Genomic DNA, 23,654 nt, shown 5'->3' with positions numbered 1-23,654 from the left:
CTAATCTCCCTTGGTGAGCAAGTATTCTATGTAAGCGTCCAGTTCATCATCTGTGTTTATGTCAATGTCCTACAGGAGGGAAGGAGAGACATTAGTGTTCAGCGTATGACTGTATATGTGTGTGTGTGTGTGTGTGTGTGTGTGTATATGTGTGTGTGTGTGTGTGTGTGTGTGTGTGTATGTAAGTAAGTCTGAGAGACAGTGTGTGTATAACTACCTCCTGTACTTTCTGTAGCAGAGCTACAATGTTGGTTCGTAGTTTCTGCAGTTTCTCATCGGCCTCCCTCAACTTAGTCTCAGCACTGCTGCTCTTCTCCTCCACAGCTTTGGCATCAGCTCTGCTCTGGTACGAGTTACACAATAACTGAAGACCCAACTCGTACTGTTGAAAATACTCCTTCTACAGGGACACACAGACAGGATTAGATACAGATGCATTATTGCACGCATGCATCTCTTCCATTCGTGATAATCCATCTCTTCTAGTTTGCATTCACTTTGCCAAATCAGCTTTGTTTAGCTTCTCCACATGCGTTCCCTCTAACTTCCACTTCTTCAGTATGCTTGCTGTCATCTACCTCACGAGCGATGGGCAATGATTGTGTGAAGAAATTTGAAGAAACCAAATGAAACTTAAAACTGACCTAGTCGAATTATGAAAACATCCGAGTAATTTTTTTCAACCCTTTTTCCATTTGGAACCTCACCTCCATGACACCATGATTTGTCAGATTTTGTCTGCTTTAAGAACCTTGCAGATCAAAGCCCGGAGAGACCAGATTAGATCTCTATAACTGAGGATCACGGTAAGGGTTGTGTGTACAAATCAGCGGTCAGTCTTACCATGGGGAAGGCCACCAGCTCCTCTGCTGTCATACTGTTGATGTCATCTTTTGGGATCCGGAAATCAGGGGGAAAGAAATAAAGAAGCAGTGTCCTGGAGACACACCACGCACACACCATCATACAGCAGCAGTTACATCATATCCAAACAATACAGCAATACCAGTGATGACATTGTTAGCTTACCTCATCATGGTGACCAGGCTGTCGGTCACCTCTCGACTGGTTCCTGGTTGGTTGGTGTCAGGTTCCATGGGGGCGGTTGCTTTTTCTGTCTCCTGCTGTGTGTCAGGGGTCTGAGTGATGGGGGAGGGGGGGCGCATCAACCTCACCTCCTCACTGCCCTTGAACACCCTACAGACACACACAGATGTGTAAGAGAACAGAGAGAATGCATACATATTTATGTCTTTATGCCTCTCTCTCTAAGAGTGACCGTACCAGCGATCCTTGGGGGTGGATCTGGGCACGTTGTCAAACTTCACCTTCCAATGAACACTCTGCTTACTGGTCTCTATGGCAACCACTCTGCCGGTGTACCACTCCTTACTCACACGCACCTCCACCAGCAAACCCTTATCTACAGGAGATAATACACATGTACACACATACACAATTTCATTACAGGGACTATGGATGCATTTCAGAGCATAAGCATTTGTGTACATCCCAAGTCCTGTTGTCCCACTGTGTGTTCAGCTGTGGAACTCTGTAGACCACCTGGCATCTCTCACCTTTCTGAGCATTCTTCAGATCCTTTGCTGGGTCCTCCCCCTCATCACTATCAGAAATCACTATCACCTGAAAGATGCACAACACAATACATGAAAACACAGTACATTTAAAAACGCTCACAACCCAGAATTATACCAGAACCTATCCACTGGACAGTCACTCAGCGTGTCTTGTCAGGAGCTGGTCCTGACCATGTCTGTGTAGAAAACACAGGGATGGAAATAGAAAAGAGACACCAAAATCCAAAGTGAGAAGGAGAGGACCCATTCCATTTAGAGTTGAGACAATTCCATAAAGAGTAGATAGGAGTAGGGCAGGACCCATTCCATTTAGAGTAGAGTTAGGGGAGAAGGACAGGACCCATCACCGACTTGTCATTTCAAGTCAATAAGGAGAGCTGGAGAGAACCCATTCCATATATAGCAGAGTTAGTAGAAGACAGGACCCATTCTACTTAGTAGTTGAGTTAGTTGAGAAGGAGAAGAGCCCTTGGTCTTGGCTGAAGGTGAGGGTTACAGACAGTAGTGAGTACCTTGGTCCTCAGCTGAAGGGTGGGGGGTTTGGTCATGGAGGCTGTAAGGTGTGTCTGTGTGTGTGTGTGTGTGTGTGTATGTGTGTGTGTACCTTGGCTTTACTCTCATGTAGGCCTACTTCGTATTGATCTTTCTGTGTGTGTGTGTGTAATGCGCGTTCCGCATGTTCCGCTGCAGCTGTAGGATATATTGGTATTTGATCACCTTCTATATAAAATCACCTGCTCGGCTTTAATGACTTAACCTCTATTTAAGAAATTATAATTGTTGCCACCCTCTAGTTTTTGGTGAAACTACGTCTTTGTTTTGAGCGCCAGTGCGCGTTTCATGCGCGTGCACGCGGAAAAAAAATCGTGCGCGCGAAAGACAACCGCTCCGCCACTAATGTGAAAAATCCTGGAGGAAACACTTAGCTAGCATACATAGTGGAGTCCACATTCATAATAGAGACTACCCTCCATGTCACTCTGCTTTAATAGAGGCCTGCTCACTTCTGACACGTTTGTCATGGACTGACATGCTTTTATATCTCCTTTCTTGGTTGTCTTTGAAGGACCTCCACTTCTTCTCAGCCAAGGCAGCCTTCTTTTTCTTCTCTCTCTTCTTCTAACACTACTCCATCCTTTTTCCTTTTCATGTGCCCTCATTCATTTACTTCCTCCTTAACGATAGGTCTTTCCATCTTTTGGTCTGTCTATCTGTCTGTCTATACGTGCTAAGTAAGGTTCTTCTTGCCATCACTATAACTGAACTGAAAATGTGATGAATTGACACTGTGAAACAACACAAAACTGAGACTGAATCTGCTGGACAGTTGACTTGACCAGGGTCTTAACAGAGAAAGATGTATGCTCTCAACACACTTGGAAGTCTGAGAAGTAGTTTAGTGTGTGTGTGTGTATGTATGTGCGTGCATACATACCTCTGTCACCTTGCCCCGTTTGGCTGGAGATGCCTTCTCAACAGCTTTACCACGATTCCCAACTGCCGATGCTATCTTGGATTTCTTGAGCTGTGGTTCCTCTTCCTCACTATCTTCTTCTTCTTCCTCTTCTTCCTCCTCCTCCTCCTCTTCTTCCTCCTCCTCCTCCTCCTCTTCCTCCTCTTCTTCCTCACTCTCTTCCTGCTCTATCACTCTCTTGCGTTGGCTGCTAGCAGGTGTGGTTGGTTTGGCAGGAGAGGATTTGGCTGGAGTCTGCAGAGAGACCATACCATACCATACATACAGAGAGACCTTACTACCATAACTGCTTTCTGGGGATGGAACAGAATAACCGATTATTCGTTCCTGATGGTCAGTCGATTTTTAACATTTTCCCAAATAAACGCAAATTAAACGGACAGAACTAATGTTGGTTCTGTAGCACTATTTTATTTTTAAAATATATATTAATCACGCACAGAAAGGTAATCTCAGCCAGTACGCATGTGCACTAGGGATGGACGGTTTTTCGGTTAAACCGAAAACCGGGGTTTATAAAAATAGAAACGGTTTTCTATCAAAACCGTCTGAAACCGGATATTATTATTATTATTATTATTATTTATTTTTTTTCCTATGTTGTTCAAAGAATAAAACTGGAACATGTCACATGTTTGTCGTGTGTGAAAATAACAATGATACAGTCTGAATCTGCCGCGCAATGAGTGAGAGGTTTGGTCAGTTGTGAAGAATAATTGAGGATTAATATCTAATTGGGATTATATTTAAGGGTAACGAATCACTCTATGGGAAAGATAGTTGCCTTCAGTTATTGGTAGATAGGAAAGGTTTTTTACAATTACTCGCTTACATTTAATAAGATCATTTTCGCTGCTCTCTGTAAAGCGCATTGGGTCACTTTTGTGAGAAATGCGCTATAGAAATAAAATGTGATTTGATTTGATATCAATCAATCAATCAAACTTTATTTATGTTCTATAGCACAAATCATGCATTGAATGTAACTCCAAGTGCAGTATTTACTAAACCACAATATAATAAAACAAGAGCTATACGGATCAAGAGTGTTTGTGCACAGCACCACTGTGTGTGAAGGCGCTACTGAAAGTGATGACAGAACGCATGTCTCAGAAGATACGCGGTCACTTAGTGACGCAAAGGTAGTTCTGTATTTATCTCTATCTGTATTAGTACATTTATTTTGAAAGCTCTATTTTGACAGCTCTACCATGGGCACTTTTATTTTGATGGGGCATTCTTTGTTGATTGACTTACGACAGTTCAGGACAAGTCAGTCTCGCGGCATGTGGTTTTTATGAAAAGCTTTAAGTATGTTCACTGCATAATTCTAAGTCTAATATTTCAGTGATTATTGAGCAGTATTCAAATATTTAAATACATTGAGCAGCAGCTGAAACTTTGTCTAAGAACCAAGATATTGAGAAAGCAGTTCATTCAATGAAGACGCTGTTCCAAGAGATGATCTTCCGTGCAGGCGTGCACCCTGGATCAGCGGAGCTGGTGTGTTAAGTGTTCATGTGTTTTCATGTATGGTGTAGCTTACAAAAGTCTGCCTTTCCACTTATATTTGTGAAACTAAGTAGCCTAAATGTGTTGCGACTGTGCTTACGGTGTTTTAATGGTGTTCGACATGAGTGTATTGTAGCAGTAGGGCTCAATTATTTGAAATTGTCGCTCTCCCTTTTTTTTTTTTTTTTCGGTCGTTTTTCGGTTAACCGGAAAACCGCGTTTTAGTCTTTGACGGTTTTTCGGTTTCAATAATTGGAAACCGTCCATCCCTAATGTGCACACACGCCACAGAGAGATCATTAGTAATTTAGCAGTCGTTATGGCGAACACAGATAAACTAGAGCTTGAAGTTCCTCTAGCTTCCCTTAAATCTCCTTTTTGGGAAAACTACGGTTTCTCGGTTACCTACAATGACGATGGACAAAGACAGGTGGATCGGACCAAAGCTATATGCCGGCATTGTTCAACTGTGATCGGGTATGTAGCTGGCTGTACGTCGAACTCATTTGAGTCGGCATCACCCGAATGTGAACATCACAGGTACAAGAAAAAACTGAGTGAAGTGGAAACCAGCTGTGGCATTTACGCTACCTATTTAGACCAGGCCACAACAAAGGCCATAGGTGTTTTTATAGCAGCAGACAATACTCTGTTGTCAGAACACAGGTTTTAAACACATGTTGAAAGTGAAAATCAAGTCTTGTTACGTAGTTCCCGCTCGTCCGCATTTCAGCCAGCAAATCATACCAGCCCTTTATAAACAAGCACCAACTACAGTTGACCATGACTTATCCATGGCATCTGCTATCACTCTCACAACCTATGGGTGGACATTTAACTATCTACATACAGTATATATATTAGGGGTGTAACGGATCACCTAACTCACGGATCGGATCGGGTCACGGTTTTTGAGTCACGGATCGGATCATTTTTCCGATCAACACAAAACATTTTTGTTTTTATAAAAACTGCTTTTTCCTTGAATTCTGTAAAAACACCCCTTTTACTATGTGACAAAAACCAACAACATTCAAGATGTCAAAACTGGTAATATATATATACATACATATATATACATATATATAATATATATAACATATTCTACACTCAAACATTACATAATTATACTGAAATACACTCAATTTAAATGATAGGAGAGAGGGAGGAGGCGCCTGGTTGCAGCAGTGAGTCACTGGGCTCTTTAAAGCAGATGAATAAACATGTTTTATGCCACTTTTAACTAAATAATAAAGTGAACCCTTATTTTGAACATGGTATGAAAAAAATGCCTACATTATCAGAAGTTGTCGAGCTACCTTTTTCGTGCCTCCCGTCATAGTTGACAGAGAAGCCAAAGTGCTCCAGTACATGGGATTTAAATGACAAGGGAGGCATTTCGAGTTCTTCTCCGCCGAACAACGTAACTAGCACTCGCCATGATACACCTGGGCTGCGTTCGTAAATTCGCTTTGAGAGCGCCGGAGCGCACACTGGATCCGACGTCATAAAGCGACCAAGTAATTTGATTGGACAAGAGGCGTTCCTTGAACGCTGATCAGATTTCAGAGCGGATTTACGAACGCAGCCTTGTTGTTGTGGATTCCCAGCTTCACGTGTAGTGAGCAAACAACGGATTCTTTTTCTTTCGCATTATCAACCTATCATTGCGCTTTAGAGTAAAACAAAGCCCGCAACTGTCGCGTCTATCTTTTCATGGCAACTCTACATTGTGATTTACAAGAGATATTAACTAATATTAAGTAATATTATTACTTTTTGCAATTGATCCGCGGTACACATGCGTTCCGAACCGTGGAGGGCGATCCGAACCCCTAATATATATATATATATATATATATATATATATACAGTATGTGTTTTGTGAATTTTTCAATTTCATGGATCTTACTGTTCACCTAGCCAACACTTTTGGTTGAAGTATAAACCAAATAGTCACAAAAACAAACCCTGACCCAGCAAGCTGATGAATTCCACCACACACTTACCCGTGAGCTGCGGCTGGGTGGAGGGGGCTTGGCAGGGGTCTTGGCAGGTGCTTTGGGGGTGGGTTTTGCAGCTGGGGGTGGGAGCTTTGTTGCAGCTCTGGCTTTAGATAGGTCAGCTTTGGGAGCAGGGGGTGGAGAGGGAGCTGCAGCAGCAGTCCGGGCATTAGTGGGTTTGCGGCTGAAGGATGGAGGGAAGCTTGGGGTTTTTTTGAGGACGGCGGGTAAGGGGGGAGAGCGGGGGCGTGTCACACGCTCTGACGACCTGGTTGCCTAGGAGACCCAGAGAACAGGAGATTGATATATGTATATATTATATTATATTTAGAAAGCAAGAGAGAGAGTATGTACCAGTGTGAGGTACCTGAGAAGAGTTCTCTGTGTTAGGTCTCAAGCTGACATCCAAAGGTAACTTCCGCACATCTGCTGAAGACCTGATAGTACTAGTTTTCTGAGGACACGAGGACGGACGGACACACAGACACACACAGACACACACAGACACAGACACACACACCAATTAGGGGGTGCAGATTTACGCCATTCATCAAAAACAGTTTGGGCTCAAGTCTATTTAATCAACAAACATGAGAAAGTTCCCCTCTGAAAAAGGAGTGTGCATGTTTATGTAACTGTGTGTCTACCTGAAGTGCCTGTAGTTTCTCCTGCTGTTGTTTGATCTTATCTGTGAGCTCTTTTTGTTCGTCCTCAGTTGTCTGCTTGTCCTTCTTTAGAACTCCATACGGTACATTCTGCTTTTGCTCAGCCGCATCACACCTAAAACACCAGAACGCACACACACACACACACACACACACAATGATGCCAATAGTTCCATCATATCAGTAGCGCATACACATATTGTCACCTTCTTAAAATAATGGCTTACATCATATTTCTAAAGTGTTGCAAAAGTCTGAATAAACTGAACCAAATCTAGAATATATGATATTTAGGCAAAAACATAATTTTCCTCAAAAGTGACTTAAGCCATTATTTTAAGAAGGTGACTATATGTAATAGTGGGTGTCTCTCTGTGTACCTATCCTGGGTGCTGTCAGGGTTCATCAGACACACCCAGTTGTCTGGATATCGTTTATCCACTGCATCCATTTGGAATGGCAGAGTCCTCCACTTTAAACACTTATCTGTAGGGGATGGAGAGAAGGAGATCAGTGTCTTTGTATATGTGCTGAAAGTTACTGTGTGCGTGAGTGCAACTTACCACACTGTATAGTGAGTGGTATCTCCAGTGAGTGGTATCTCCATGGCACGGCGTCTCTTGTACCTCTGCTCTGAGGAGGGGGTCGAGGACCAGCTGGCAGACAGGTACCCAAACTCATCCCAAAACTTAACAATGCCCTTCTGAGCTACACACACACACACACACACACACACACACACATACACATAAACACACACACACACACACACAACAAAACACAGAAACAATTTGAACCATTCTATAGTGGTTAAGGGGTTGTGTCAGTGTAACTCTGCTGTTGCGTGAGTCTCACCGATGTTGCTATCCTTCCAGTACTGGGCTAAGTGTTCTCCCATGGCTTTCAGAAGATGTCGGTACTCTTTAGCATCTGCAAAGTCCTGCTTGTTGTGAGTGGGCTCCAGAACCAGGTAGGGAACATCCACAACCCCCACCACACCTCCACACGCCCTGACATACATACAGAGAAATACGCATTTATAGTTGATAGTAGAGTTAAGCATTAAGAGTCCACAGTTAGCATACTTCCTCTTCAGTTACATACGTGTGTGTGTGTGTGTGTGTGTGTGTGTGACTCACATTCCTCCCTCCAGTTGAGGCCCTGTTTTTTCGTACAGTTTGATGAGGCGAGAGCAGTTATACACAAACATCCCATCCAGGTCCCTCTGCCCGATGTTCACCCCAAACATAAAACTCAGCTCCTTAGGCTCCTTTAATGCTCTGAGGGGGGTAGAGAAAGAGAAGCGTTGGGAAGAGGGGTGGAGAGAGAGAGAGAGAGAGAGAAAGAGAGAGAGAGAGAGAGAGAAGTAGGGATGTGTACGTTTTATAGTTGTAACTAGCTTAATTTTATTTGTTTATTTATAAGGTAGACTGACTTCTGTAAATTAATAAACCCTTGCATTTAAACAATTGTTTTTATTGTCTTCACGACTGCCAATGACGACTGAGCTAGATTACTCTTCCTGCTACGACAGGTGAATTTATGATTCACTTGCTTAGTCATAAGTCCCTTTGGAATAAGGTGTCTGCTAAATGCCAAAAATGTAAATGTAAATGATCGTCTCGACTGACTTCTGTTTGGTCTCCTGGATCTTCCTCTTCATCTCGGCATCTCCACGAAGCATCAAGGCCAACTCCTGGGCTTTCCTCAGCATGGCCTGGGGAAGAGGACCGGGCATGATATTGCAAGTGGGTTGCAAGATATTGCCATGTTTATAGAATTAAAAAAGAACAATAACTTCCATGCAACAATGTGAAGGTTCGTTTTGTATGTGTGTGTGTGTGTGTGTGTGTGTGTGTGTGTGTGTGTGTTCTTACCCGTGCATATCTGGACAGGTCATCGCCATGTTTGGCCTCCAGAGCTAAACTCTTACTCTCCGCCTCGCGAGCCTTCTCGTCAGCTGAAAGACACATACACGCATTCAGCCAAACAGCACAGGTGGTTTAAGTGTGTAGAAAAGGGTTCTGAGAGTTAAAATAGTTATTTCGAATGGAGACTCACCGATCTTAGCAAGGTGGTCAGCCTTCTTCACTTCCTGCTCAGCACGGGTTTTGAAGCGAGTTGACGTGTACTTATACACCCTGATGACACACAGACACAGTTGTTGTATAGACTGTATAGAGTGCACCTGGATTTCTATGAGGTGCACGAAGACCTCTTTGTGAAGTGTGTGTGTGTTACCTAGGTTTATAAAGGCAGCAGGACATTGTCTTGGTGCTGACTTTGTGTCCTTGAATGAAGATCCTCATGCGTGGGTCAATGTAAAGAACAGCTGCGTATGCTCGGAATGATCGCCGCTCTGGCTTACTGTGGGGATGGAAGTGATGCTATCACTACACACACATCGTCTTGATCACTACCTTAAGTACAGGTTAGTCATGCACATTTACAGTACAAATGTTTATCCAAAATATATATTTCCCCCCCTCATGTTTATGTCCCCCCCCCCCCCCCTCATGCTATCATACACGCATGAAAACACACACACACACACACACACACACACACAATAATACTCACACTCCCTCTGCTGGAGTCCCAGCCATCAGAATATCCTGGTAGTCTGTCTCTACATCCAACTCTGGTTCTCTAGTATCCATCAGCTTCAGATTATAGATGATCACCAGAGTACCTACACACACAAATGACTGCTGTTAAAACACACAGCTGCCCCCCCCTCCCGGCAAAACACACACACACACACACACACACACACACTTACCACTGCTACCTTCTATCTTGTTGAACTGCTCCATCAGCTGTTGTTCAGTTTTAAAAGGAGAGTACTTGTAAATGAGCTCTGTCTCAATGGCATACTTCTCAGGGTCAGCTGTGACTGGCTGCCTGGTCTTCAGTTCCCAGGTGGGGAGAGGCACAATCACCTGACAGGGGAGGGAATAACTGAATATTACACAAATGCTTAAAGGACAATCTCCATCTTACTGAGTCCTAACCTCATCGCCTGACAGAGGAGTCACTCATAGGGCTTTCACACCGACAAAGAACTGTTCCGGTTCACGTTCGTGTTCGGGAACCTCCGAACCTTGATGCTGTCTGGCGAACCAGCCCGCGTTCATACCAGTGTAACCAGAACCATCCGCGTCATCAACGATGGGTGATGAAGGGGCAGGATAAACAAAAATGTCACAACTAGATGGCGGCTACTTCACTGGAAATTAGGATAATATCTTCCACTGACTACAGTATCTGAAATAAACACTATTTTCTATGAAACGAAACAAAAGACACTTTCTACACGCGTTCTCTTACTAATCAGCTGCTCCATTACTGGAATAGAAATGGCTTACGAAATTTGCGTTCGCTTGTGTGAGTGTGTGTGTTTGCTGAGCATGTGAGGAAGATAGAGAGAATGATGAAACTTTTGATAATTGTTTTGATCACTAATGATTAGATTTAGATTAGATTCCATTTTGTCTCCTTCCTTCTTGCTGGTCTTTGCAGCCTAGAATATGACACACCTACTGACGACGTGACTGTTCTACGTTTTGGTTCCCGCTTGAGAACCACTATTTTCAGATTCCCGCTGCGAACCAACTTTTCAGTTTCGGTCTGAACGCGGCGGCCGGTTCCAGACTTGGTTTGCAAATGCAAACCGAAACGGTTCTTTGCCGGTGTGAGGGAAGATAACCAGCATTATTGTACAGGCCATACACACTGAATGGAATAGGTATAAACAACAGAAACTAGTGAAATCATGGCCCTATTGGATACACCTCTCCAGTCCTTTCAGATCTACATAAAGTGCCTGGATGCTAGGAGTCCATTTGGGATTCAACAAAAGACATCCTACACTTTATTGCCAGATTAAACCACTACAGCTGACCCCTGACCTCATCCAGCCCCTCCTCTTCATGGAATGTTCTAGACAGGAACAGGCAGGTGAGTGTGTTCTCCTTCTTAGTGAACAAGATGAAGTCCTTCCCAATACGCATGGAGCCCCTAAAGAACAGACACACCACAGTAAGTCAATAACCTCCACAGACACAACACATCTATTCAGTGGGGTCTGTCCGTCAGCTTCATCTGGGAGTTCCACATGTCTCTTACGATTTTAGCCCGTTGCCGTACTGGCCGATGTGAGTGGACTCTGGAGTTCGCTTACTGGACTTCCCAAACTGAATCACATTAGTAGCTTCATCTGAGAGTGAAGGATGGAGAGAGAGAGAGAGAGTGAGTGAGATGTAGAGAAAGAGCCAGCGATTAGCATGGTTCAATGCTGCACTGACTTGTTAGACTAACCCTACCATGAGACATGCTAGTATAACTTGGACCTCAGTCTCTGTTAGTTAGAGCCCTGTTATTGTAAGTCATTGTATATGAGTGACATCAGTGTAGCACTCACTGGGATCCATTCCTGTCCCATCGTCCAGGAAACTGAGCATGTAGCCTCCACGGAGGTCTTGTCTCTTCTCTGTCAGCCAGGGGAGGTGCAATACAGGTTAGAACATGATGGTAGATGTGTGTTGGAGTCGGAGAGTGTGTGTGTGTATGTGTGTATATATATGTGTGTGCATGGCGTACCTGTGTAAATGTCGATCCGGGTTGCATTTGCATCCCTGTAGGATAGATGATCGACAGGTCGAAAGTGATTTAACAGCACATATACATAGTGAGAACAGTGTTGTGTATCGTTAATAGAAGAGTCATTAAACTCAAGGCCTTAGCAATTGACATTATTAGTACCTGGAGTTGTCCACCAGCTCAGCCAGAGCTCCAAATAGAAACTCGTGGGTTGTCCTGGAAACATACAACAACCAGTCAATTCAATTGAACATTTATTTAAGTGGCAAAGAAAGTCTGGGTAGAGGCGGGCAAGTAGTATGAAATGATTATGGGTGGTGGTAAGGGATAGCGGGGGCGACTGATTGTGTACTGTGATGGTTGGCTCTAAATCAGTGGGTAGGACCCAGGGGTCCAGTAGTAAGAAAATGAAGATCAACACTCCTGAATGACTGTTGCAAAAATTGTTGCGGAAAATGGCTTCATATGATAAATCACATCTGCACTTTTTCTTAAGCCTGTATATCATCACCTTCTTAAAATAATGGCGTACGTCATATTTTCAAGTTGAGAAAAACTGAACCAAATATAGAATATATGATATTTAGACAAAAACATCATTCTCCTCAAAAGTGACATAAGCCATTATTTTAAGAAGGTGACAATATATTTTTAAGATGTGCTAAGCCTACAACCTTTTCTTACTCCAGAGTCTTCCTCATAAAGTAGTAACATCACGCCATCCATCCATCAACAGGCTTCAGTGTACATTGTAATTTACTGTGGAAAGTCATCACACAGCATCTTCCTTCATTTACTACTTAGTCATCCTCATTTGGACTTACATGTCTCCAGGGAGTGACGTTCCAGCACAATAGTAAAGCCAACACTGCTGCAATCATCACCCTTTGACCTCCTCCGCAGAGACCGGTGGGTATTGACCCTCCATCTTCTGCTCGCAGTAGTAGGCCTACTTGTTGCGGAGTGTATTTGGGTTGACAAAGCACCAGAGAAGCCAACACTGTCTAGCTGATACACGTCTGCTACACAGCGGCTGGCTGAGATTCCCAGCACAATTAAGAAGCATTTGGGTTCTCTGTGTGCTCTCTCAATCGAGGTATCTAGAAAGCTCAGAGTTTAATTCATCTGCTTGTGATTAAAACAACTTTCTCTTGTGCAGTTTGATAATTATAATTCTCATAATTCTAATTATGCTCTCATAACATCTGACTGATTTGAAGACAAACATTTAGCTGTCTCTCTCAGCATTGACACCTTGAATATCAGCAGCAAGTCTCAACTGATTCCCAGGAGCACTGCTTCCCTCTCCTGCGAACGTGGAGTTGTTTCAACTTTGCGAGGGGTTTCCTCTCCTGTGCATACTGGGGCTTCATTGACATTCCTCGGGGTTCCCCTGTCCTCCCCAAAAAGTCTCATCTGGCCCGTCAGACCTCTTCCTCCCATTACATTTAACATACTCTAGTATTTTCCTTTTGATTATTGTAGGGGATGGATAGTGTCAGCTCATTCTTGATACAGGAAATACAAAAACACTTCAATGAGGAGGGATGGTCTGCCACTGGTATTTGCCTTGGTCCATACCAGTCTTAGACCATGTTCTTGAATTCTCTTGCATTATGTTTACACTCTTAACCCAAATGATTAAGAGATGTACGCCTCTTCTTCGGCGTATGGGTAGTTGTTTTCCTCTCCACTCCACCAGGCTCGGGGCCGAGGGGCTACCCTTTTACCACCCCGAGACCTGGTTGAGGGGCTCACCCGGGCTATATTTCTGGACACCCCTCCAGAAGCCACGTCATCGTCTCGTCATCTAATACCGACAGACCATGCATCCCGTTGGGTGGGTGGTACACCGGGCAATCCAGGATAACATGGTCTGCGGTTTGGTCCTCTGCGCCACGCTCGCTTCTGTACACTGTACGCTTCTGTACGCTGATGCACATTGAATAGGGGCCTTACATGCACCAGGTGGCATAAGATAAAGTTGATCCTTGCAGTATTGTTTGATGGTGTTAATGTCCAGGCTCTACCTGGCCTCTATGGTGAATCTGAATCCTAATCTTGTTTTGTAAGCCACAGCAGCTATAGAAAGAGAATCTAATGTCTGGCTGTCACATAGCAGTGACCTTGGAACATCAGCACCCAATTATATAACATCCCAGCGGTTCACAGGGGTTTTAAACAGGTGTTGCTCAGTTTTATGTACTCAATCATTGTTCCGTAGCAGTCAACGTCATTCCTCCTGACCCCCCCCCCCCCCCATCCTTCCATTGTCTTCAGACTCAGTGGTGCCCAGAAAGCAGGTTTCATATAGTCATCCATAGTGTCTATTCTAACTTAGCTTTTAAACTGTGTTGGAGCCCCTACGATTCTGGATTACACTGATAAGACAGTGAAGCCCTGGGCTTAGGAGACCACTAGTGAGTGGCTTCATCTCAAAATCCACCAGCATACAAATGGTTCATGTAACATGTTCAGAGCTCTGTTTTTTCTTTGGAATCATGCAGGTCACCTTGTTATGGATCATGTGCAGTGCAAGTCACAGACTGAGGGTAAAATGGATACAGTACCACCACACCCCAAAGAGCCATTGCTTTTTGGTCAGGCTGCATTTGTAAATAAGAATTTGTTCTTACATGTTTGCCTGGTTAAATAAAGGTTAAATAAAAAAATAATAAATAAAAACTGACTGCAGTCATTAGTAAACAGTTATTCCATAGGCCTAGAAAACCTTGAAAACATAAGTCGGCATGTTGGGCAAAGTGAACATTGGTGGCGTGAGAATTGGTCTGGGTGTGATGCATGTGTGGTATGTATTGGGTGTATTTTCCCCAAGATGGTACTTACGAGTTGGTGTGTAGATACTCAAAGGTGAGCTGAGCCCTATTCAGGCTGCTGTAGTTAGAGTAGGCCATTACCACTCACTAAAACTACTACTTATTCTCTTCCTGGTCTTCTTTCTGACTTCCTTTCAGTCCAGTGGAGTGGATCTATTCATGAGAACCTACACAAACACAACAGTACACTGGTTTAAAAATGAACAAAAAATAAACGTATCTGGATGGGGGGAAAAACCAATGACCTGAAATAAGGTGCGATCATGCAGAGCATAATACATAGAGAGGAAACAACTCAATCATTGATTAACCCCTAATGGTTGACATAGCCTACTCGCTGCAGCCGTGTCTACATCGGGCATTATATATAGGCTTTTTCTTAAGACTGCTTAGGTCTACTCTCAAACGTCCTCAGCCACAGCACCACGCGCCAGGTGAACCACTTCACTTTCAAAGCAAGACTCCCAAAAGACAATACTCTCACGTGGGAGGTTCACAAGTGCTGAAACGGTTATGGATCATTCCAAAGTCTTGACGTCGTTTTATGACTTAAGTATGGATGAGGAAGTAGAAGAAGAGACCGTTCTGTCATACTATGTTCTGTCAACGTTGGCAGCACTGGTGTAGTCTAGTTTTTTCTAGTGGGTATACTGTGATTTTTCCCTCCCAGCCTCATATCGTTCATAAAAATACATCTGCGCTCCCTGTCTAACATTATATATATATATATATATATAACATTACATGTTATAAGGCTGATCTGTGCATGACAGTGCTGCATTTTGACATATTTCATGTTGCATTTCCCCCCGTTGATGGTATATGACGCTATAGTCAGTCCCAATGGTCCAAAAGTCAAGTGCTTTGTAACACATACAGTGTTAGCTGTTAATAGACTTAATAAAACCTGTACTATTTACACCTATGTTTTAGAGGCTTGCAATTTAGAACTAATACACTTTATTTTATTGGGTTACTCTTATTCTGACTATTTGGTGATGTAGTTCAGCCACCTGGTATTTCCCTCTCCAAATATAATGACCATCAGAGTGAGCATTCTTAACTTATAGGCTATTATGCCACTTATCCCCCATTCGGAATTTGACTGTATCAGAGAAGAGGTAGGCCTATGTCTAAAGAAATCTCATTTGCAATAGAACTGTATGAGATATTTCCATACAACTACTGGTTAGTGTTCAATAGCACCCTAGACAATTCAGTAATGATATATTTTTCAGGGATTTCTGTTTTTCTGATAAATGAGAGAAAAGTGATGGAGTCCTATGTTCCTGTCACCAAAAAGTAAAATTTCCGTCTAAACTAAAGCTAGGTTTACAGGACTATAATTCAGTATTTATTTAGGTAAATAGTTGTCTGACTATTTGGTGATGTAGGACAACCACCTGGTTCATACCTCAGCAAATCTGAATAGGAAAAGAGTGATCATTCTCAAGTTATGGGCTTTTTTGTCACCTTCCCCATATTCGGCCTGGTCTAATTTGGCTCTTTTTCAGGGATTGGGGTAGTTCTAAAGAACAACCCAAAAAACATATTTTCCCCAAAAATAAAATTTGACAACAATCAATGTCATTAATGGGAGACCCTAAAGATAAGAAAAATCATTGTTGTCATTTGTTCTACCTCGGGTAGGGGTATCTCGAAAACTAAAGCCTTTTTTGAGGACTTGCTGCTAGACTATAATGCTAGCTTCCGTGCTAGTAGACCTATGTGCTAGCTTGAAGTATCAGTTCAAGCACACCGCCTCTTTTCGTCTGAACTCGGTTCGTCTGGTCTGTTAACTCGTTAATCACAATTAAAAACGGTTGACCGACAAAACTGAAACTACAATGCTTACCTGCTGATAACACCGACTTTGTCCTGTAACTCGCAGTCGAATCGCCGTCGAATCCACTTCCCGCAGTTTTTCAGATCGGGGGTTGGGAGTGCGCGTCAGGGACTTTGCGACACCTTGCGACGCAGCCGTATTCTCGCGAGATCATTCACGTAATCTGTGTGAGATGGCGCGAGATCACCGTCAGGTTATGAACTACAAGTCCGACAATGCCATGTGACCGTTCTGCTTGTTTGCACTAAACACGTGCCTTTAGTCTAATATCGATATATATATAATAATATATTTAGTCGAATATTGAGACATGTCAAAGAAGCCATTCATTGTAGAACACAGGACTATAATTGTTGAGTAAAGTTATCACTGTTGACCAGTGGTGTAGTCTAGTTTTTTCTAGTGGGTCTACTGCATACCTGTCAACCCTCCCGTTTTTCCCGGGATTATCCCGTATTTTACACTTCAATCCCACTGTGATCCCGTTTAAATGTTTTCCCGTAAATCTCCCGTATTTATTTAAAAATAATAATAATAATAATAATAATAATAATAATAATAATCTCGGTTTGAGAATTACCATACTCAACTCACAAACTCATACGTTTGTGATCAAGAAGAAGAAGAAGAAGAAGAAGAAGAAGAAGAAAAAGAAGAAAAAGAAGAAGAAGAAGAAGGAGATTCGATAGCACGAGAACAATAAGATGGATGGAGTCACAGTACCTGCAAAAAAGCTCAAACTTCTGTGCAAATACAGAAACACATGGGAGGAGGCTCATGTAAATTTAACGAAGAGCAACTTCGGAGATAATCATGCTTGGTGCAAAATATGCCGCACGGATTTTAGCATAGCACACGGAGGGAAGTGTGATGTGAGTCAGCACGATAAATCAGGAAAACATAAACGCGCCAAAGAAGCCCAGAAACATGCCTCACCGATGACTACATTCATCACACAAAAGGCTTCTGAGGCAGATCAATTAATGAAATCGGAGGTAAAAATGTCAATGCTTTGTGCAAAAAACAATGTCCCCTTCAGCTTCTGTGATGACTTCAACCGCAGTGTTGCTGACATGTTCCCGGACTCAGCCATCGCTCGCAAGTACTCGGCAGGAAAAACGTAAGCCACGCAGCTCATCAAAGGTAGGCCGAAATGAATGAATAAAAAGGACGATCTAATTGAATATTTGCTAATGTTCCCATGTTGTAGCCTTATAATAACTGGATCCTTGCTTAACAGGTGCCATAGCTGTGGAGCTTGACGACGAGGTGTCAACTATATGCAAATCCCAGCCTTTTTCTTTGTTGTGCGACGAATCAAACAACAGAAAACAGACAAAGAATTCGTCATCCTTGCAAGAAACATGAGGCTACACTTCAGGTGGCAACCAAGTTCTTAGAAATGCCCATATGCAATGTGGGTAATGCTGAGAACTTGTATGCAAAGTTGTCTGAAGCATTGAGGTGAGAGAAGGGCACTGTCGACCTAGTTTGCATTTAATTATAACAGCTAGAGCATTTTACATAGCAGTTTTTTTTTTTGTTTTTTTTTAAATGTGCTTTCCTGTTTCCAATAGCAAAAGAGGCATTCCATGGGAGAACCTCATTGCCTTCAACTCAGACAATGCAAGTGTAATGAAAGGCAGACACAATTCGGTCATCACTAGACTAAAAGGAAGCCAACCCAACGTCCAGGACCTTGGCTGCATTTGCCACCTTGTCCAGCTTGCCACTGGCTGTGGCATCAAAGCAGCCAAAGTTCCAGTGGAGGACATTTTGGTGGGAATATATACCCTCTTTGACAAAAGGTAAATGTAAAACAACTATACTTATAACTCTAATCTCATAATTACACCATGAGCAATGTAAGATCACTTACAAAATTATCTTGTTTTCAGTGCAAAGAGATGTGAGCTCTACAAAGAGTTTGTAGAGTTTACAGACACAGACAAGTTGAAGCTGCTGAGGTACTGCAGTACCAGATGGCTCAGCCTGCTGACTTGTGTAAATCGAGTCCTCAACCAGTGGGATGCTCTACAGGTAGGATTGTAATAGTAAACTCCACTCAGCAGATAACTACACAATTTATTGTGGTATGTTTCCATTGTATTTTTTAATCAAATATGCCACCCTATATCCCTATAGGCGTACTTCAACAGTCACGAGGAGGTGGAGAGGAATGCCAAAGTTCGGGATCTCGCAAGCCATCTCCGTGATCCAATTGTGAAAACGTACTTCATGTTCCTGAGTGCTGCCCTCAAGCCTTTAGCTGCATTTAATATTGCTTTTCAGGTGGAAAATTAACCACACTGGTCCAGCCCACAAATACACTCCTTCTCAGAAGGTGTTGAGGAATGCTAAATCTGCAACCTATGTGTACAACAAGTCCCTTGAGCATGGAAGAGACCTCCATGGTGAGTAATGTATGGCCTACATTGGTGATTAGTATGCCCTATGTCATGGTGATTACCGTAGTATGCCCTATGTCTTGTGCTGAGGAACCGAAGCTTAATTTTACTCTGTTGCATTTGCACTCTGTTGCTACTGTTTATATCCATTATATTTCTTAGGTTTTCTGAAATGACATGCTCACAATCTAATCATCTTACCATCTGTAATAATAATAATAATAATAATAATAATAATAATAATAAATTAAATGTATATAGCGCTTTTCCGGGGCTCAAAGACGCTGTACTCAATGTACAGCTGTACTCACCCTCTCTCCTTCTCTCATATGTAAATATGTACTCAATGTACAGCTGTACTCACCCTCTCTCCTTCTCTCATATGTAAATGTATAAGTGATGTGTACATAAATAATGAATAAATGTGTTTAATTGATATGCCCTTTTGTGTTTTCATGTGTATATAATGCAGACAGGGATGTTCAAAGTATTTCACTTTGAACCAGGTATTAAGCAAGTGGTTGCCTAGTGGTGATTTTAGGATTGACTGTGTGTACCCTTGTCTAAATGTAAGGGGTATGGTTTGTGGACGGTGGGGGGGAGAGGATGGCCCGGGCCCCGGGGGCGCGCGGGGAGGAAATATCCCTTATTTTCAAATCCCAATGTTGACAGGTATACTATACTGTGATTTTTCCCTCCCAGCTTCATGCTCACTCGTCCCAGAGCGACGTGTCCTGGAGCGACACCCGTCCCGTAGCGACACGCCATAAGCACCACCATACTCACTTATGCATACAGTATGCATCTACACATACTGTATATGAGAGCATTCTGAACGACTGGTTATGTGTTTACAAACATTTCAATTTATTATAAACAAAACAAGACTTTAACAACCAATGGCATTTACAGCAGGGGGGTGGACTGATTTTCTACTGTTTAGTGTTAATCACCATCACTATGTACTCTCAGCTTAAATGCAAGAAAGAAAGAACTGTAATACAAGAACTGCCACAAGAACTGCTACAAGAACTGCCACAAGAACTGCTACAAGAACTGCTACAAGAACTGCTACAAGAACTGCCACAAGAACTGCCACAAGAACTGTTACAAGAACTGCTACAAGAACTGTTACAAGTCAAATGCTTCAAATAAGAAAAAAACAAACAGCCTGGTAGTCTACAAAGCTTTCCAAATATGCTTGTACTCGGCCATCGGAGGTTTGCATTGCCTCCTTGCTTGTGTGGTAGAACGATGGCTTCTCAACCATGTTGTGATGTACTTCCTTGGCTCAAAAAGTCTTACAGGGGGCCCATTGATGCTGATCATCATCAAATGACTGCCATTGGACAACAACAGTGTAGATCTCTTGTCCGTGCATATATTGTTCATGAGACTGAAGCCCCTTTCACATTCGGCAGTGCTGCAAGGGATGGTCTGCATGCATCGTATGAATGAATGGTCTTTATTGTCATTGCTATAGTACAGGTACCAAACAACGAAATTTGGGAGGGGTGGCTCCCCTGGTGCTAGGAAAGAAGAAAAAAAAAGAGGGGAAAGGAGCTGGTTTACATAAATAAAGGCTATGTACACTATCCACTATACTATACTGTACAGATAAAACACTGTGCTGTACTCTATGCTATGCTATACCTATTCTAGCATTTCCTATTTCTCTGCAACCTTATGTACCCTAGGGTTGTCATATTGCACATAGTGTTATTGCACATTCATTTAAAGTGTCGCAGTTTGCAGGCTTGAAATGTACACATTTGTGCCTCAGCACTACACCTGATTTTTCAATCCAGCAGCTGCCATCAATCCGTCCAGACTGTCCAGGGCCCAGAACCTAGGTCTTTGCTGTGTTCAGGGCCTGGATGGCCCTGGGGTAGAAGTGTGAGTGGCTTTAGGCTTTCAGGCTCACTGTCTGGGTGCTCAAGGAAATCTCTCATACCATTAACTGCTTGCGCTTCACAAAGATTGAACCGCCTGCACAGTCGCTTTACCTGTGTCTCACCATGCCGTATGCCAGGTGTTGATGGCCAGTTTCCTGTATCCAGAACATTGAGATCAAGAAGCATTTCACCTTCAAATGAGAGGCGCTTCTCCATGTTGTTGATCAGACTTTGGAGGAACTGCTTTGCATTGATTGGTGTGAGCTTTGCATTTGACTCCAGGGGAACTGATCCCAAATGTCCCAAACCCAGTGCTGTCAGTGCCTCCTCTGTTTTCTCTCCTGGGGTGTCTTTGAATGTTGCCAGCACTCTGATGGTGCGCTTCAGAAGCTGGTTTGCTCTCAAGAGTGTGGTTGAATGGGCCTGGAGTTGCTGAGATAGGGTTGCACGTTCAGACAGTGCATCATACATGAGTCCAAGGTCACACAGGAATTCCTTGCTTTGCATACGACGTGCCAGGCCTCTGTAAGTTTGTCTCTCTTTGCTGTTTCTTGTTTGGTCTTCTGCAGCATTTTCAAAGTGCCTGTTGAGTGCTTCATACGACCTCCACACAGCCTGTACAGAACGGAAGCTGCTGGCCACCCATCGTGTACTTAAAACTCTGCCAATTTTCAGGACTTGTGAGCCCACTTCTTGTGCTGCTTCCAGAAGCTCCCGTGAATTTTTATTAGACTGACTGTAGAGATTGTGGATCTTCTCCATGAACGCTTTGAAGTGGTTGATTGCCTGAACCTCATCCACAGCATCAGATACAGCCAGTTCCAAACGGTGGTTCATGCAGTGCCATGTGAAGAGGTTAGGGTACCTTGCAGTCAGCCTGGTTGCCACACCAGACTTCTTGCCTAACATGACACTTGCTCCATCAGAAATAAATGAGACCCAGTTCTTTTGAAGCCACTCTTCACTGAAGCCTGCAATGTCCAAACAGCTCAGTAGAGCTTCTTCTATGCCCTCTGCCCTTTGGCTCTCCAGCTCAACCAGCTCCAGGAACAAAAATTCAGGAGTAGCTCCATCTACTGAGGCTTTCAGGCTGACAATCATGGCAGATTTGTGGCTGAGAGATGTAGCCTCGTCGATGAGAACAGACAACTTGCTTGAAGATGACACAAGACTGTGAACAATTTTTTTCTGCATCTCTTTTGCTATATGTTCCACAATTTTTGTGGAACTGTACCTTGAGTGCAGACTAGTACCCATGTTGACACCATTTTTTTCCTGAAGCTCAATGAGATCATCATGGTCAGTGAAAGGTCGGTTCATCTTTGCAAGATAGTATGCTGTTCTGAATACAGCATATGTCTCAGCCAACACAGTCTCTGACACAGCTCTCACCAAATTTCCAAGCAAATCCTGTCCACCCTTTTCAGTGAGCTCCTGGGCTATTGCGTGTGCCCTGGACGTCTCATGTCGTCAAATCTTGTTCCTCAAAGAGGTCAGAGCCGTTGATCTGTCTGTGTTTAAAGACTGGATCTTAAAGGACACCCACTCCTCAGATATGGACACTCTTTTTTCTGTGAGGATGGCAGTTGATTTTATGGACCTGCAAATAGCACAACCTGGAAGTAAACAAAACCACGACTAATTAGCATCATCATACACGTTTTGTATCTATATTAGCAATAACATCTGCTGAACAGGGACAACATTTTAATTAAATTAAATCTAAAGTATTTAATAAACTGTTAACAATCTTCACACCATGGCTAGCAAATGCTTGAAAAGCAGATGAAAGGAGGAAAACATTACACTCTTTCAATAGCTAATTATCTGACAACTACTAACATTACAATATAGTAATTGAATGGTAAATGTCTTAAATTAATGCACATTAAAGATGACCCTGAATTAACTCTCATTTGCATAGTCATTGACTTTATGAATTTCAATTGTTTATATCAGCTTTGCCTTTTCATGTGTGCTGATATTACCTAATTTTCTGTCCCTCCACTGGAACCAAGGATGCCTTGTTTTAAATTCCTTAGCCTGACTTTCAGTCCACAAGGCTGGCCAGGAGTTCTCAGTTGTCTCATCGTCTGAAACAAGGAAATATAAACAGCATATTCTGTTTGTTTTCTACTGCACACAGACACACACGCACATGTTCTAAGTTCTCTCTCCCCTTCCCCCGCATTCATTGATCCATCATCACACTACTATTCTGACAGAGAATAACTATACAGAGAATATTAACGCAGCTAACGTTAGTGAAGTTAGCTAGCTAGTTCTAGATACAATTCAATATACCAACAATAATACCCTGCTGTTACAGTTTACGTTAATGGTGACGTTACGAATAGAGGCAGTAGATATTGACAGGAAAGATGGGTGAGAGAGAGCAGGGATGACAGGCAGTAATACATGTCCGCGGCCGAATTCGAACCGGGGACCTTGAGATGACATGGCTGACGCCTTGAAATTGGCTATGGATAACACACAATAAAGTAGCTTTAAGAAGACAGTTCACGGTCAATAAATATCAAAAAGTGTGGTTGATCTGGCTTTATTGTTATCAAGGGTCGGACACATACAGGTCCAGATCAAGGTTCTGACATACAGGTCGCACTCGAGTTCATAGTGCCGTCTCGTACCTGCGACCTTAAAATAGGCCAGAACCGCTATTGTTCTCGGACGTAACCACAAGACCACCGAGAAACTAACGGAATTATGACGGCGGTTAGGATATTTAAACTTTTCGAACGTTAAATTATTTTTGGATAATAATTGTGGTAACCTAACTTGTGAATAATGGGAATG

The 23,654-nt window shown here is 42.9% G+C and overlaps 1 pseudogene across 1 annotated transcript; it reads right to left on the bottom strand.

Moving 5' to 3' along the window:
• LOC308157799 (ATPase MORC2A-like) lies at positions 1–14,769 on the bottom strand (annotated as a pseudogene). Its single transcript has 26 exons — positions 14,702–14,769; positions 12,017–12,070; positions 11,855–11,889; positions 11,676–11,744; positions 11,381–11,471; positions 11,164–11,272; positions 10,035–10,194; positions 9,833–9,944; positions 9,494–9,619; positions 9,314–9,393; positions 9,130–9,212; positions 8,884–8,969; positions 8,392–8,532; positions 8,108–8,262; positions 7,816–7,960; positions 7,633–7,738; positions 7,235–7,367; positions 6,955–7,041; positions 6,594–6,863; positions 3,034–3,306; positions 1,578–1,644; positions 1,285–1,423; positions 1,030–1,197; positions 844–937; positions 218–400; positions 1–69 (listed from the first exon to the last, which is right to left on the bottom strand). The product of its transcript is annotated as an ATPase MORC2A-like (transcript).
• Between the last annotated feature and the right edge of the window lie 8,885 nt (positions 14,770–23,654).

Source organism: Nansenia antarctica, assembly GCF_963989245.1.
Source record: "Nansenia antarctica genome assembly, chromosome: 5".
Classification (NCBI taxonomy): domain Eukaryota; kingdom Metazoa; phylum Chordata; class Actinopteri; order Argentiniformes; family Microstomatidae; genus Nansenia; species Nansenia antarctica.
The sequence above is the reverse complement of the archived record's forward strand: the minus strand, read 5'-3'. Positions and strand labels throughout refer to the sequence as shown.